Below are 18,804 nucleotides of genomic sequence, written 5' to 3'. Positions count from 1 at the left end.
AATGACTCTAAACACACTTATTTTTGGTCCAAAAGTGATATTTCACATGCAAAAGTCATTTTGACTCAAAAAATTAAATATTAAAAATTTACCATTTTTGACCATCTGGAGAAAGTTCGACAGGTCACGGGTCATCGTTTTTCATCAGAAAATTGATTTTTTGGACTGTAGAAAAATTGATTCAAAATGTCATTTGGATTGTGCCTCATGTTGAATAACTACTTTTTAAAGCCTCAATGTGACCAAAATTGGCATTTTTTGCAGTCTTTTTCTACTACTCAGAAGCCTCTATTTCAACCAATTTCAGGCATTAAAATGACTCTAAACACACTTATATTAGTTCCAAAAGTGATAATTCACATGCAATAGTCATTTACTGTCAAAAAATTAAATATTAAAAATTTACCATTTTTGACCATCTGGAGAAAGTTCGACAGGTCACGGGTCATCAATTTCATCAGAAAATTGATTTTTTGGACTGTAGAAAAATTGATTCAAAATGTCATTTGGATTGTGCCTCATGTTGAATAACTACTTATTAAAGCCTCAATGTGACCAAAATTGGCATTTTTACAGACATTTTCTCCTACTCAGAAACTTCTATTTCGACCAATTTCAGGCATTAAAATGGCTCTAAACACACTTATTATTATTCCAAAAGTGATTTTTCACATGCAAAAGTCATTTTGAGTCAAAAAATTAAATATAAAAAAATTACCATTTTTGACCATCTGGAGAAAGTTCGACAGGTCACGGGTCATCAATTTCATCAGAAAATTGATTTTTTGGACTGTAGAAAAATTGATTCAAAATGTCATTTGGATTGTGCCTCATGTTGAATAAGTACTTTTTAAAGCCTCAATGTGACCAAAATTGCCATTTTTGGCAGAATTATTCTACTACTCAGAAGCCTCTATTTCAACCAATTTCAGGCACTAAAATTACTCTAAACACACCTATTTCAGTTCCAAAAGTGATAATTCACAAGCAATAGTCATTTACAGTCAAGAAATTAAATATTAAAAAATTACCATTTTTGACGATCTGAAGAAAGTTCGACAGGTCACGGGTCATTGTTTTTCATCAGAAAATTGATTTTTTGAACTGTAGAAAAATTGATTCAAAATGTCATTTGGATTGTGCCTCATGTTGAATAACTACTTTTTTAAGCCTCAATGTGACCAAAATTGGCATTTTTACAGACTTTTTCTCCTACTCAGGAGCTTCTATTTTGACCAAATTCAGGCATTAAAATGACTCTAAACACACTTATATTAGTTCCAAAATTGATATTTCACATGCAAAAGTCATTTACAGTCAAAAAATTAAATATTACAAATTTACAATTTTTGACCATCTGGAGAAAGTTCGATAGGTCACGGGTCATCGTTTTTCATCAGAAAATTGATTTTTTGGACTGTAGAAAAATTGATTCAAAATGTCATTTAGATTGTGCCTCATGTTGAATAACTACTTTTTAAAGCCTCAATGTGACCAAAATTGGCATTTTTACAGACATTTTCTCCTACTCAGAAACTGTTATTTCGACCAATTTCAGGCATTAAAATGACTCTAAACACACTTATTTCAGTTCCAAAAGTGATAATTCACAAGCAATAGTCATTTACAGTCAAGAAATTAAATATTAAAAAATTACCATTTTTGACGATCTGAAGAAAGTTCGACAGGTCACGGGTCATTGTTTTTCATCAGAAAATTTATTTTTTGGATTGTAGAAAAATGTATTCAAAATGTCATTTGGATTGTGCCTCATGTTGAATAACTACTTTTTAAAGCATCAATGTGACCAAAATTGCCAATTTTACAGACTTTTTCTCCTTCTCAGAAGCTACTATTTTGACCAATTTCAGGCATTAAAATGACTCTAAACACACTTTTATTAGTTCCAAAATTGATATTTCACATGCAAAAGTCATTTACAGTGAAAAAATTAAATATTAAAAAATTACCATTTTTGACGATCTGAAGAAAGTTCGACACGTCACGGGTCATTGTTTTTCATCAGAAAATTGATTTTTTGGATTGTAGAAAAATTGATTCAAAATGTCATTTGGATTGTGCCTCATGTTGAATAACTACTTTTTAAAGCCTCAATGTGACCAAAATTGCCATTTTTACAGACTTTTTCTTCTTCTCAGAAGCTTCTATTTTGACCAATTTCAGGCATTAAAATGACTCTAAAAACACTTATATTAGTTCCAAAAGTGATAATTCACATGCAATAGTCATTTACTGTCAAAAAATTAAATATTAAAAAATTACCATTTTTGACCATCTGGAGAAAGTCCGACAGGTCACGGGTCATCGTTTTTCATCAGAAAATTGATTTTTTGGACTGTAGAAAAATTGATTCAAAATGTCATTTGGATTGTGCCTCATGTTGAAAAACTACTTTTTTAAGCCTCAATGTGACCAAAATTGGCATTTTTACAGACATTTTCTCCTACTCAGAAACTTCTATTTCGACCAATTTCAGGGATTAAAATGACTCTAAACACACTTATTTTTGTTCCAAAAGTGATATTTCACATGTAAAAGTCATTTTGAGTCAAAAAATTAAATAATAAAAAATTACCATTTTTGACCATCTGGAGAAAGTTCGACATCTTTATAACTACTTTTTAAAGCCTCAATGTGACCAAAATTGCCATTTTTACAGACTTTTTCTCCTTCTCAGAAGCTTCTATTTTGACCAATTTCAGGCATTAAAATGACTCTAAACACACTTATATTAGTTCCAAAAGTGATAATTCACATGCAATAGTCATTTACTGTCAAAAAATTAAATATTAAAAAATTACCATTTTTGACCATCTGGAGAAAGTTCGACAGGTCACGGATCATCGTTTTTCATCGGAAAATTGATTTTTTGGACTGTAGAAAAATTGATTCAAAATGTAATTTGGATTGTGCCTCATGTTGAATAACTACTTTTTAAAGCCTCAATGTGACCAAAATTGGCATTTTTACAGACTTTTTCTCCTACTCAGAAACTTCTATTTCGACCAATTTCAGGCATTAAAATGACTCTAAACACACTTATTTTTGGTCCAAAAGTGATATTTCACATGCAAAAGTCATTTTGACTCAAAAAATTAAATATTAAAAATTTACCATTTTTGACCATCTGGAGAAAGTTCGACAGGTCACGGGTCATCGTTTTTCATCAGAAAATTGATTTTTTGGACTGTAGAAAAATTGATTCAAAATGTCATTTGGATTGTGCCTCATGTTGAATAACTACTTTTTAAAGCCTCAATGTGACCAAAATTGGCATTTTTTGCAGTCTTTTTCTACTACTCAGAAGCCTCTATTTCAACCAATTTCAGGCATTAAAATGACTCTAAACACACTTATATTAGTTCCAAAAGTGATAATTCACATGCAATAGTCATTTACTGTCAAAAAATTAAATATTAAAAATTTACCATTTTTGACCATCTGGAGAAAGTTCGACAGGTCACGGGTCATCAATTTCATCAGAAAATTGATTTTTTGGACTGTAGAAAAATTGATTCAAAATGTCATTTGGATTGTGCCTCATGTTGAATAACTACTTATTAAAGCCTCAATGTGACCAAAATTGGCATTTTTACAGACATTTTCTCCTACTCAGAAACTTCTATTTCGACCAATTTCAGGCATTAAAATGGCTCTAAACACACTTATTATTGTTCCAAAAGTGATATTTCACATGCAAAAGTCATTTTGAGTCAAAAAATTAAATATAAAAAAATTACCATTTTTGACGATCTGAAAAAAGTTCGACAGGTCACGGGTCATCGTTTTTCATCAGAAAATTGATTTTTTGGACTGTAGAAAAATTGAGTCAAAATGTCATTTGGATTGTGCCTCATGTTGAATAAGTACTTTTTAAAGCCTCAATGTGACCAAAATTGGCATTTTTTGCAGACTTTTTCTACTACTCAGAAGCCTCTATTTCAACCAATTTCAGGCATTAAAATGACTCTAAACACACTTATATTAGTTCCAAAAGTGATAATTCACATGCAATAGTCATTTACTGTCAAAAAATTAAATAATAAAAAATTACCATTTTTGACCATCTGGAGAAAGTTCGACAGGTCATGGGTCATCGTTTTTCATCAGAAAATAGTTTTTTTGGACTGTAGAAAAATTGATTCAAAATGTCATTTGGATTGTTCCTCATGTTGAATAACTACTTTTTAAAGCCTCAATGTGACCAAAATTGGCATTTTTACAGACTTTTTCTCCTACTCAGAAACTTCTATTTCGACCAATTTCAGGCATTAAAATGACTCTAAACAGACTTATTTTTGTTCCAAACGTGATATTTCACATGCAAAAGTCATTTTGAGTCAAAAAATTAAATATTAAAAATTTACCATTTTTGACCATCTGGAGAAAGTTCGACAGGTCACGGGTCATCAATTTCATCAGAAAATAGTTTTTTTGGACTGTAGAAAAATTGATTCAAAATGTCATTTGGATTGTGCCTCATGTTGAATAACTACTTATTAAAGCCTCAATGTGACCAAAATTGGCATTTTTACAGACATTTTCTCCTACTCAGAAACTTTTATTTCGACCAATTTCAGGCATTAAAATGGCTCTAAACACACTTATTATTGTTCCAAAAGTGATATTTCACATGCAAAAGTCATTTTGAGTCAAAAAATTAAATATTAAAAAATTACCATTTTTGACGATCTGAAGGAAGTTCGACAGGTCACGGGTCATTGTTTTTCATCAGAAAATTGATTTTTTGGACTGTAGAAAAATTGATTCAAAATGTCATTTGGATTGTGCCCCATGTTGAATAACTACTTTTTTAAGCCTCAATGTGACCAAAATTGGCATTTTTACAGACTTTTTCTCCTACTCAGGAGCTTCTATTTTGACCAATTTCAGGCATTAAAATGACTCTAAACACACTTATTTTTGTTCCAAAAGTGATATTTCACATGCAAAAGTCATTTTGAGTCAAAAAATTAAATATTAAAAATTTACCATTTTTGACCATCTGGAGAAAGTTCGACAGGTCACGGGTCATCGTTTTTCATCAGAAAATTGATTTTTTGGACTGTAGAAAAATTGATTCAAAATGTCATTTGGATTGTGCCTCATGTTGAATAACTACTTTTTAAAGCCTCAATGTGACCAAAATTGGCATTTTTTGCAGTCTTTTTCTACTACTCAGAAGCCTCTATTTCAACCAATTTCAGGCATTAAAATGACTCTAAACACACTTATATTAGTTCCAAAAGTGATAATTCACATGCAATAGTCATTTACTGTCAAAAAATTAAATATTAAAAATTTACCATTTTTGACCATCTGGAGAAAGTTCGACAGGTCACGGGTCATCGTTTTTCATCAGAAAATTGATTTTTTGGACTGTAGAAAAATTGATTCAAAATGTCATTTGGATTGTGCCTCATGTTGAATAACTACTTTTTAAAGCCTCAATGTGACCAAAATTGGCATTTTTTGCAGTCTTTTTCTACTACTCAGAAGCCTCTATTTCAACCAATTTCAGGCATTAAAATGACTCTAAACACACTTATATTAGTTCCAAAAGTGATAATTCACATGCAATAGTCATTTACTGTCAAAAAATTAAATATTAAAAATTTACCATTTTTGACCATCTGGAGAAAGTTCGACAGGTCACGGGTCATCAATTTCATCAGAAAATTGATTTTTTGGACTGTAGAAAAATTGATTCAAAATGTCATTTGGATTGTGCCTCATGTTGAATAACTACTTATTAAAGCCTCAATGTGACCAAAATTGGCATTTTTACAGACATTTTCTCCTACTCAGAAACTTCTATTTCGACCAATTTCAGGCATTAAAATGGCTCTAAACACACTTATTATTGTTCCAAAAGTGATATTTCACATGCAAAAGTCATTTTGAGTCAAAAAATTAAATATAAAAAAATTACCATTTTTGACCATCTGGAGAAAGTTCGACAGGTCACGGGTCATCAATTTCATCAGAAAATTGATTTTTTGGACTGTAGAAAAATTGATTCAAAATGTCATTTGGATTGTGCCTCATGTTGAATAAGTACTTTTTAAAGCCTCAATGTGACCAAAATTGCCATTTTTGGCAGAATTATTCTACTACTCAGAAGCCTCTATTTCAACCAATTTCAGGCACTAAAATTACTCTAAACACACCTATTTCAGTTCCAAAAGTGATAATTCACAAGCAATAGTCATTTACAGTCAAGAAATTAAATATTAAAAAATTACCATTTTTGACGATCTGAAGAAAGTTCGACAGGTCACGGGTCATTGTTTTTCATCAGAAAATTGATTTTTTGAACTGTAGAAAAATTGATTCAAAATGTCATTTGGATTGTGCCTCATGTTGAATAACTACTTTTTTAAGCCTCAATGTGACCAAAATTGGCATTTTTACAGACTTTTTCTCCTACTCAGGAGCTTCTATTTTGACCAAATTCAGGCATTAAAATGACTCTAAACACACTTATATTAGTTCCAAAATTGATATTTCACATGCAAAAGTCATTTACAGTCAAAAAATTAAATATTACAAATTTACAATTTTTGACCATCTGGAGAAAGTTCGATAGGTCACGGGTCATCGTTTTTCATCAGAAAATTGATTTTTTGGACTGTAGAAAAATTGATTCAAAATGTCATTTAGATTGTGCCTCATGTTGAATAACTACTTTTTAAAGCCTCAATGTGACCAAAATTGGCATTTTTACAGACATTTTCTCCTACTCAGAAACTGTTATTTCGACCAATTTCAGGCATTAAAATGACTCTAAACACACTTATTTCAGTTCCAAAAGTGATAATTCACAAGCAATAGTCATTTACAGTCAAGAAATTAAATATTAAAAAATTACCATTTTTGACGATCTGAAGAAAGTTCGACAGGTCACGGGTCATTGTTTTTCATCAGAAAATTTATTTTTTGGATTGTAGAAAAATGTATTCAAAATGTCATTTGGATTGTGCCTCATGTTGAATAACTACTTTTTAAAGCATCAATGTGACCAAAATTGCCATTTTTACAGACTTTTTCTCCTTCTCAGAAGCTACTATTTTGACCAATTTCAGGCATTAAAATGACTCTAAACACACTTTTATTAGTTCCAAAATTGATATTTCACATGCAAAAGTCATTTACAGTCAAAAAATTAAATATTAAAAAATTACCATTTTTGACGATCTGAAGAAAGTTCGACACGTCACGGGTCATTGTTTTTCATCAGAAAATTGATTTTTTGGATTGTAGAAAAATTGATTCAAAATGTCATTTGGATTGTGCCTCATGTTGAATAACTACTTTTTAAAGCCTCAATGTGACCAAAATTGCCATTTTTACAGACTTTTTCTTCTTCTCAGAAGCTTCTATTTTGACCAATTTCAGGCATTAAAATGACTCTAAAAACACTTATATTAGTTCCAAAAGTGATAATTCACATGCAATAGTCATTTACTGTCAAAAAATTAAATATTAAAAAATTACCATTTTTGACCATCTGGAGAAAGTCCGACAGGTCACGGGTCATCGTTTTTCATCAGAAAATTGATTTTTTGGACTGTAGAAAAATTGATTCAAAATGTCATTTGGATTGTGCCTCATGTTGAAAAACTACTTTTTTAAGCCTCAATGTGACCAAAATTGGCATTTTTACAGACATTTTCTCCTACTCAGAAACTTCTATTTCGACCAATTTCAGGGATTAAAATGACTCTAAACACACTTATTTTTGTTCCAAAAGTGATATTTCACATGTAAAAGTCATTTTGAGTCAAAAAATTAAATAATAAAAAATTACCATTTTTGACCATCTGGAGAAAGTTCGACATCTTTATAACTACTTTTTAAAGCCTCAATGTGACCAAAATTGCCATTTTTACAGACTTTTTCTCCTTCTCAGAAGCTTCTATTTTGACCAATTTCAGGCATTAAAATGACTCTAAACACACTTATATTAGTTCCAAAAGTGATAATTCACATGCAATAGTCATTTACTGTCAAAAAATTAAATATTAAAAAATTACCATTTTTGACCATCTGGAGAAAGTTCGACAGGTCACGGATCATCGTTTTTCATCGGAAAATTGATTTTTTGGACTGTAGAAAAATTGATTCAAAATGTAATTTGGATTGTGCCTCATGTTGAATAACTACTTATTAAAGCCTCAATGTGACCAAAATTGGCATTTTTACAGACATTTTCTCCTACTCAGAAACTTCTATTTCGACAAATTTCAGGCATTAAAATGGCTCTAAACACACTTATTATTGTTCCAAAAGTGATATTTCACATGCAAAAGTCATTTTGAGTCAAAAAATTAAATATAAAAAAATTACCATTTTTGACGATCTGATAAAAGTTCGACACGCCACGGGTCATCGTTTTTCATCAGAAAATTGATTTTTTGGCCTGTAGAAAAATTGAGTCAAAATGTCATTTGGATTGTGCCTCATGTTGAATAAGTACTTTTTAAAGCCTCAATGTGACCAAAATTGGCATTTTTTGCAGACTTTTTCTACTACTCAGAAGCCTCTATTTCAACCAATTTCAGGCATTAAAATGACTCTAAACACACTTATATTAGTTCCAAAAGTGATAATTCACATGCAATAGTCATTTACTGTCAAAAAATTAAATAATAAAAAATTACCATTTTTGACCATCTGGAGAAAGTTCGACAGGTCATGGGTCATCGTTTTTCATCAGAAAATAGTTTTTTTGGACTGTAGAAAAATTGATTCAAAATGTCATTTGGATTGTGCCTCATGTTGAATAACTACTTTTTAAAGCCTCAATGTGACCAAAATTGGCATTTTTACAGACTTTTTCTCCTACTCAGAAACTTCTATTTCGACCAATTTCAGGCATTAAAATGACTCTAAACAGACTTATTTTTGTTCCAAACGTGATATTTCACATGCAAAAGTCATTTTGAGTCAAAAAATTAAATATTAAAAATTTACCATTTTTGACCATCTGGAGAAAGTTCGACAGGTCACGGGTCATCAATTTCATCAGAAAATAGTTTTTTTGGACTGTAGAAAAATTGATTCAAAATGTCATTTGGATTGTGCCTCATGTTGAATAACTACTTATTAAAGCCTCAATGTGACCAAAATTGGCATTTTTACAGACATTTTCTCCTACTCAGAAACTTTTATTTCGACCAATTTCAGGCATTAAAATGGCTCTAAACACACTTATTATTGTTCCAAAAGTGATATTTCACATGCAAAAGTCATTTTGAGTCAAAAAATTAAATATTAAAAAATTACCATTTTTGACGATCTGAAGGAAGTTCGACAGGTCACGGGTCATTGTTTTTCATCAGAAAATTGATTTTTTGGACTGTAGAAAAATTGATTCAAAATGTCATTTGGATTGTGCCCCATGTTGAATAACTACTTTTTTAAGCCTCAATGTGACCAAAATTGGCATTTTTACAGACTTTTTCTCCTACTCAGGAGCTTCTATTTTGACCAATTTCAGGCATTAAAATGACTCTAAACACACTTATTTTTGTTCCAAAAGTGATATTTCACATGCAAAAGTCATTTTGAGTCAAAAAATTAAATATTAAAAATTTACCATTTTTGACCATCTGGAGAAAGTTCGACAGGTCACGGGTCATCGTTTTATTTTTTGGACTGTAGAAAAATTGATTCAAAATGTCATTTGGATTGTGCCTCATGTTGAATAACTACTTTTTAAAGCCTCAATGTGACCAAAATTGGCATTTTTTGCAGTCTTTTTCTACTACTCAGAAGCCTCTATTTCAACCAATTTCAGGCATTAAAATGACTCTAAACACACTTATATTAGTTCCAAAAGTGATAATTCACATGCAATAGTCATTTACTGTCAAAAAATTAAATATTAAAAATTTACCATTTTTGACCATCTGGAGAAAGTTCGACAGGTCACGGGTCATCGTTTTTCATCAGAAAATTGATTTTTTGGACTGTAGAAAAATTGATTCAAAATGTCATTTGGATTGTGCCTCATGTTGAATAACTACTTTTCAAAGCCTCAATGTGACCAAAATTGGCATTTTTTGCAGTCTTTTTCTACTACTCAGAATCCTCTATTTCAACCAATTTCAGGCATTAAAATGACTCTAAACACACTTATATTAGTTCCAAAAGTGATAATTCACATGCAATAGTCATTTACTGTCAAAAAATTAAATATTAAAAATTTACCATTTTTGACCATCTGGAGAAAGTTCGACAGGTCACGGGTCATCGTTTTTCATCAGAAAATTGATTTTTTGGACTGTAGAAAAATTGATTCAAAATGTCATTTGGATTGTGCCTCATGTTGAATAACTACTTTTTAAAGCCTCAATGTGACCAAAATTGGCATTTTTACAGACCTTTTCTCCTACTCAGAAACTGTTATTTCGACCAATTTCAGGCATTAAAATGACTCTAAACACACTTATTTCAGTTCCAAAAGTGATAATTCACAAGCAATAGTCATTTACAGTCAAGAAATTAAATATTAAAAAAATACCATTTTTGACGATCTGAAGAAAGTTCGACAGGTCACGGGTCATTGTTTTTCATCAGAAAATTGATTTTTTGGATTGTAGAAAAATTGATTCAAAATATCATTTGGATTGTGCCTCATGTTGAATAACTACTTTTTAAAGCCTCAATGTGACCAAAATTGCCATTTTTACAGACTTTTTCTCCTTCTCAGAAGCTTCTATTTTGACCAATTTCAGGCATTAAAATGACTCTAAACACACTTATATTAGTTCCAAAATTGATATTTCACATGCAAAAGTCATTTACAGTCAAAAAATTAAATATTAAAAATTCACAATTTTTGACCATCTGGAGAAAGTTCGACAGGTCACGGGTCATCGTTTTTCATCAGAAAATTGATTTTTTGGACTGTAGAAAAATTGATTCAAAATGTCATTTAGATTGTGCCTCATGTTGAATAACTACTTTTTAAAGCCTCAATGTGACCAAAATTGGCATTTTTACAGACATTTTCTCCTACTCAGAAACTGGTATTTCGACCAATTTCAGGCATTAAAATGACTCTAAACACACTTATTTCAGTTCCAAAAGTGATAATTCACAAGCAATAGTCATTTACAGTCAAGAAATTAAATATTAAAAAATTACCATTTTTGACGATCTGAAGAAAGTTCGACAGGTCACGGGTCATTGTTTTTCATCAGAAAATTGATTTTTTGGATTGTAGAAAAATTGATTCAAAATGTCATTTGGATTGTGCCTCATGTTGAATAACTACTTTTTAAAGCCTCAATGTGACCAAAATTGCCATTTTTACAGACTTTTTCTCCTTCTCAGAAGCTTCTATTTTGACCAATTTCAGGCATTAAAATGACTCTAAACACACTTATATTAGTTCCAAAAGTGATAATTCACATGCAATAGTCATTTACTGTCAAAAAATTAAATATTAAAAAATTACCATTTTTGACCATCTGGAGAAAGTCCAACAGGTCACGGGTCATCGTTTTTCATCAGAAAATTGATTTTTTGGACTGTAGAAAAATTGATTCAAAATCTCATTTGGATTGTGCCTCATGTTGAATAACTACTTTTTTAAGCCTCAATGTGACCAAAATTGGCATTTTTACAGACTTTTTCTCCTACTCAGAAACTTCTATTTCGACCAATTTCAGGGATTAAAATGACTCTAAACACACTTATTTTTGTTCCAAAAGTGATATTTCAATTGTAAAAGTCATTTTGACTCAAAAAATTAAATAATAAAAAATTACAATTTTTGACCATCTGGAGAAAGTTCGACATCTTTATAACTACTTTTTAAAGCCTCAATGTGACCAAAATTGCCATTTTTACAGACTTTTTCTCCTTCTCAGAAGCTTCTATTTTGACCAATTTCAGGCATTAAAATGACTCTAAACACACTTATATTAGTTCCAAAAGTGATAATTCACATGCAATAGTCATTTACTGTCAAAAAATTAAATATTAAAAAATTACCATTTTTGACCATCTGGAGAAAGTTCGACAGGTCACGGGTCATCGTTTTTCATCAGAAAATTGATTTTTTGGACTGTAGAAAAATTGATTCAAAATGTCATTTGGATTGTGCCTCATGTTGAATAACTACTTTTTAAAGCCTCAATGTGACCAAAATTGGCATTTTTACAGACTTTTTCTCCTACTCAGAAACTTCTATTTAGACCAATTTCAGGCATTAAAATGACTCTAAACACACTTATTTTTGTTCCAAAAGTGATATTTCACATGCAAAAGTTATTTTGAGTCAAAAAATTAAATATTAAAAATTTACCATTTTTGACCATCTGGAGAAAGTTCGACAGGTCACGGGTCATCGTTTTTCATCAGAAAATTGATTTTTTGGACTGTAGAAAAATTGATTCAACATGTAATTTCAAGTCAAGTCAAGTCAAAAAGGCTTTATTTCGATAAAAACATATCATAAAAGCTGAATATAAATAGATTTTCCATTTTTTAAAAACATTTACAAGAATCACTAGATTTCATCAATTTTCAACAAAGAAATAAATACATTCTGTACAAGTTAAAAGCAATTAGCAATTTAACAATAAAAAGGAATTAAACATTAATTTTAAGCCTTTTGCTACGTAAATACCAGGCCCATGATAAAAATTTAGATAAACCACAGACATAAAGTGGGCGTGAATCTGACGTTAGGATACGCAGGGCCTCAATGTGTGACCTAGTGCCTAAAAGCCGACACAATGCTTTGAGCCACTTTTTCCTGGGTTTTACATATTCCGGGCATTGGAACAAGAAATGCGCTAGGGTCTCGGTGCAAGTTGTACAAAAAGGGCAAAAGGCAGTTGTCTGTGCCGGGATTTTCCACCGTGCTGTAAATGCTCTTAGTGGGAGAGTCCCAACTCTAAACTGAAAATAGAGTGCTCTATCGAACGGTTTTTCAATAATGTCCAGATACAGTTCCCGAATGGGTAAGTCCTTGAACTTCAGGAAGTCCTCCGTTAATTTTCCCAGGGACTGATCAGCATATGTTCGGGACATAACCCAATTCCAGTATAGAGACTTTAGAGTTGCCTTTGGTGGAGATGATCTATTGTCCCATGCTTCACTTAGTCCAAGAGCAATAAGTAAAGCTTTAACATCTCTCAACCACTTTATTTTGTGCCATCCTGATGATGCCATTATTTCGGACAGTCCTTTAGCGTATTTGGCGAGTTCTGGGACTCGCCACAACCGGGCCCATAAGAGCAATGGCCGGAGTTTTGCAAGATCAGCTATAGAACGACAGCCTAAATCAAACATCAACGGTAAAGTTGGCGTACCCTGAGGGAGCAACATCAATGACCTACAAAATTTGTTTTCCGATTTGGAAAGTTCATCTATATTTTGGGTACCCCATAGTTCAGCTCCATATAGAGCTGAACTAACTCCTCTTGCTTTATAGATGTCTACAATCGGGGCTATCGGTCTTATTGTGCAGAGACGCTGTTCCTTTAGTAGGGCCCCTGTGACCCTCTTATGATTTAGAAGCATTTTGGATAAGTGGGAGGTCCATTGCATTGTTTGCGAGATGCGTATTCCTAAGTAATCAAATACCCTCTCCCTACCTAAGGGTACTGAATTCAGGACAGGGGGTCGGGCGAGTTTTTTTGGGGGGTTCATCACCAAATATTTGGTTTTGTCAGTATTAATGACCAATCCCCGCTCCAAGCAAAAGGTCTGAAAGTTGTTAAGGAGCTTCTGAAGGCCCATTGGGGATTTGGATAACAACAGCATGTCATCCGCAAATAGGAGAGTTGGAACACGCTCGCCCGCCAGGGATGGTTCGTCTGAAGGGTCTTTTAACAAATGCTCAACCACACCGTTGACATATAGAGAAAAAAGGGTGGGAGCAAGAACACATCCCTGACGGACCCCTCTATTCACCGGGATTTTGTTTGTTTTCTCGCCCTGTGTACCCCATCTAATTTGGGCAAAATTACCATCGTGGAGCCTCATCAACATTGAAAGAATATAGCGTGGGAGGCCCATTTTATAGAGGACCTCCCATAGGATCTCCCTAGGCACAAGGTCAAAGGCAGTCTTTAAGTCAATAAAAGCGAGATAAAGACTGCCTTTGCCTATAACCACGACCTTCCAATAGATCAGCATTAATCTAAATACTTGCTCAATTGTTCCCGTGCCTGTTCTGAACCCCGCTTGGTAATTGGAGAGGATATCATTGTCTTCAATCCATTGTTGGATCCTCCCCAATAGGACCTTCCCGACTACCTTCTGGGTTGTATCCAATAAGCTTATAGGGCGGTAGTTAGAAGGCTCGTCCCTTATACCCTTTTTAAAAATAGGGACTACCTCTGCGCCCTTCCATGATTCCGGGACTGCCGCACCTTTATGGATGGCAACAAGCAGGGAATGTATAAGCTTCCCCCACGTTGGAATATCATAGCGGAGCAAGTCGCCAGGAATACCGTCACGCCCTGCCGCTTTTTGGGGCAAGATAGTTTTAATAGCAGACTCTACTTCTTTAGTTGTATAATCGGGCTCGGTCATATCACCCTCCAAATCAGAGTAGTCAAATGGTGCTCCAATGCTAGACCCCTGTGGGCAAGTATACAGTTGGGAGAAATGGGTAAACCATGCTTGTCCAGTAATACTGCATGTGATATGGTTACTATCAGGTCTATTCCTAGCTCTGATAGTATCCCAAAAAAGTCTAGGATCCTTAGCAGAGCTAGCCTTCTTCAGGGTATACCAGTACTCATCCTCCCAATCCTTTTTGGCACTAGCTATCACCCGTTTGTAATTCGTCCTATTGGACTGTATTAGGGATTGTGTTTTACCCTTAATTGCTTTAATTAATGCTGTTTTTGCCTGCCTACATGCAGGGGTAAACCAATCGTGGGTGCCCTTCAGCTGTGGATTTGTTATGGCTTTGCCCCGGGGCACTTGTTTAAAGAAAATCTCCCCTATAGTTTTGATTGCTTCTTCAAAGATTAGGGTTACCCTACCTATTGCAAGGGGACTTTGAGAAATAGCATCAAGCTCTGTTTGAGAGGTCAACAAGGTCTGGTCTATAAGATTGAGTTTCGTCTAAAGCTATTTTGTTCCACTTTAGACGCCGCCCACAATTGGATAGTAAAACTTTAGGGGCAGGCTTATGACTCAATCCATTTGTCTTACTGAGCCATAGATCATTAAGGGTTAGAGACAGCGGGTTATGATCACTCTCAATAGTAGATAGGACCGTCATATCCTGAACCGAGTTCCAAAGTGAGAAATCCAGTAGGATATAATCGATCCGTGAGGAGCAATTCACCCTATTGTAGGTGTCTGCACCCATTGAGTCTGAGACAGTGCGGCCATTTACAGCTCTCAATCTGAACTCCATAGTCAACGCGTTTAGTTGTATCACCCTTTGGGACCACTTTTTAATTGGTTTAATGGTTAATGGTGGTATGCCTCTTTTTAGATCATCTTCCACCAGGTCCAAAATATCTTTGGTCGCAAGGGGCTCAAATGAGCAATTAAAATCTCCCGCGACCAACACCTGAGCCCCATCACTGCCGGCTCTGAGCTCATTTTCGAGGAGAGTTACTGTAGGGGAAATGGAACCATTTTTAGGACCCCTGGCATAAACATTGATTATTTCCAGTGCTCTCCCCCTATTGGGACCTCTCAGTAAAATTCTCATTATATCCGGGCAATTGGTATTTTTTTGCGAGATATTACATCCAAGCGTAACGCTTACCCATATAAGGAGACCCCCGGATGGGCGGCCCTTCCCTGTACTTGAGGGTATTGCGGGCAGAAAGAAGGTAGCATACCCGACTCTGTGGAGGGGCTTCAGACTCCAGGTCTCCTGGAAAATACAGATCTTATGATCTTCTACCAGAGAGTTCCATTCTGGCAGGCCCAACTTCCTATTTATGCCAGCCAAGTTCCAACTAATAATTTTAAGTGGTTCCAGGGTAGGACTAATGCAATTCAATGTTGGATCGGATTGATCTCTAGGGGAGTTAACCACTACATTGGTTTGAATGAGAGTGGGAGTACAATGGGAAGAGGTTTCCAGATCCAGAGTGCTACTTATATCCACTAAATGGGACACCAAAGAGAAGGGATCAATAGGGTTGATTTGTAAATACGAGGGGGACTGATGGATACGTCAAAACCCTAAGTTGTGGTCAAAAAATTCCCCCTTATAGCCATAGGTAGAAGTAGCACAAGGGTGGTGCTCATTCATATGCCTAACCCGAAATCTATTGCCCTGTACTGGCCATGGTATTTGGGAAGCTTGACAGGGATAAAAGAAATCTAAACCAACTACTCTGATTGTGCTGCTAGAGGACTCATTCTGGTGGTTACAGATAAACTTCACGGCCTGAGCATCACGAAAATTGACTATAATACAGTCACCAAGGACCTCCTTGCGTCTGTTGCCTAACCAGCCAACCCTTCTAACAAACAGGACCTTCCCATCTAGCTGTCGAGGGAGAGGACAGGTTTTGTTCAAGTGATAAATAGTTTTATTTTTCAATTCCGAGTATGCTTCAATCTTACCAGATGGCAGCTGAGGGACTCCTACCAATACTACTACATAAGGCATGCTGGCTGAAGGTAGGTCAATATTAGGGGGACTAGACTGTTCATTGTCACCCCTGCCTACACCATTTAACAATTTTGCCCTCACTGCAATTGCATTCTCAGGAGTGGATTTATCACCAGAATTTTGTAAAGATGTGGCAGGACCGACTCTCTCACTTCCCGCAATAGCTCCATTGTTAGGGATATTGAGGGTGGCCTTAGGTTGGGAAGCTTGGTCGGCTCTGAACACCTTATTGGTTTTTGTTGCTAAACTTTTGCTCGTTTTATTTCCTTTTTTCGAGCTTAATGCAGAAGAGTTGTCACTACCCACATTACCCGGGGTAACATTATTATTTTCTAAGATAGCAACAGTATGCATTAGCAATGGATCTTGTGACTTCTGCTCCTGTGAGATAGAACTATTTTTTGCGTGCAATTTAATAAGAGATTTTAAGGAGAAGAAGTTGTCAAGGATATCTTGCTCAAGCTTATCCAACCTAGTAGATAAAGCTTTAAGCCTCTCATTGACCGGAAGTAAAAGAGACTTCATAGTTTTTTCAATACAGTCAATTAGAGGAACCTCTTGAGCACGGCTTAGGGGATGTTTCCGGTTTGAAGCGTCACTCTGGAGTAATGTGGGACTAGTATTAATAGTTTCGTTGTTGGGTTGTACCGGGAGTCTTCCTGCTAGTGCTTCAAGCCTATGTGAGGGTGAGTCTCCAGGAATAACACCACCAGTTTCTGGTATTATAATAGGGTTGTCAGATAAATGACTAACATCAGAATTTTCAAGAGATATCTTGCGCTTCTTGGATTTTTGGTACTTTTTATTTTTTGCATTTCCCCTACCCCCACTAGATCTTTGGTCAAAGGGATTTACCCCATGAGATAACTCAGATCTAAGCCTAGCAGACTGACCTCGGGTAATTACATGAGGCGAGCTCATGATTTGGGCATCCTCTGAGGTCCCAGACAAATTAAGTGACCTTGAACAATTGGTAATTAATTGGGAACCACCTGGAGGGGATGCTGATATGATCGGCGACTGGGATAGCCTTGAGTGGGATGGCAAAGGGGGAGGGTTAGGGGACACATGATTATCCATAGAAGACACAACTACGGTGTCAGGAACCTGACGAGTCATTGGAAGCAATACAAAGGAAGCTAATAGGGTAGAATCCTGAGAATTGGTAGTAAGTAGTGACAGATCAGGATGGGGGAGGGGAGGGACACAACCCATGGGCAATGATAAGCGACGTTCCGTACTTTCAATGGCGTTTGCCACCACGCCAATCGTCTTTTGTAACATACGGTCTATCGCTGTTAAGCTAGGAAGCTGTGGTGTAATCGCATTTTGGTTGTGAGCAAGTAAGGTTTTATGGGTATTACGCTTTCTCATTGTGCAAGTTCTATTAAAGAGTACAAACCTAAAGCGTATTATACAGGATGGTGAACCAGCTAAATAACCATATACATATACACAACAAATAAATTACAATATGATATTAGCCACTCCCCTATCACAATTTGCTATAGCACAGAATATAGGTACTACACCAATGGCCAGAATTTACGAATAGTTAGGCAAACCTTTCAGACTGTCAGAGCTCAAGGGAGTGGGACTCAAAGGGATGGACCAGCCCAGCCTCTTCCGGCCACTAACGGCCACAAACGGTCCCGCCCTTGTCCCGGGCTTCTCCCGGCGCCGACCCGCGCGCGATCCCGCGTCGCGGGGGCTCCCGGCTAATTTATGCGCCTTCGAGCGCGATGTTGCTGACGTGGGCGGGTGTCTCCCGCTAAGGTTGCTGGGATGTGTAGTCTGCTCACTGCGGCCGCGAGGATTCAACCCGTGGCAGCGGCAGAAGAACACCGTAGCTTGCTGGCGTGGGCCCTCCAAGAAACTGCTGCTGGGAGACCAGAACACAGGTAAAACTGTTTGCCCGCTACAGGCAAAAGCGCGCCCTGTCGTTCCCCAGGGGGGGATAACCACTTAACTAAAGAGGTCCCACAGTTCTGTTGCTTTATGATAATGTTGCTCCCCAATGTTCCCAATGGAGCTCCTAGGCAGATTGTATCACTAGGTGAGGCCGGAGTCCAGTAATTTGGATTGTGCCTCATGTTGAATAACTACTTTTTAAAGCCTCAATGTGACCAAAATTGGCATTTTTTGCAGACTTTTTCTACTACTCA

This window comes from Triturus cristatus, chromosome 7, assembly GCF_964204655.1.
Source record: "Triturus cristatus chromosome 7, aTriCri1.1, whole genome shotgun sequence".
NCBI lineage: Eukaryota > Metazoa > Chordata > Amphibia > Caudata > Salamandridae > Triturus > Triturus cristatus.
The sequence above is the reverse complement of the archived record's forward strand: the minus strand, read 5'-3'. Positions refer to the sequence as shown.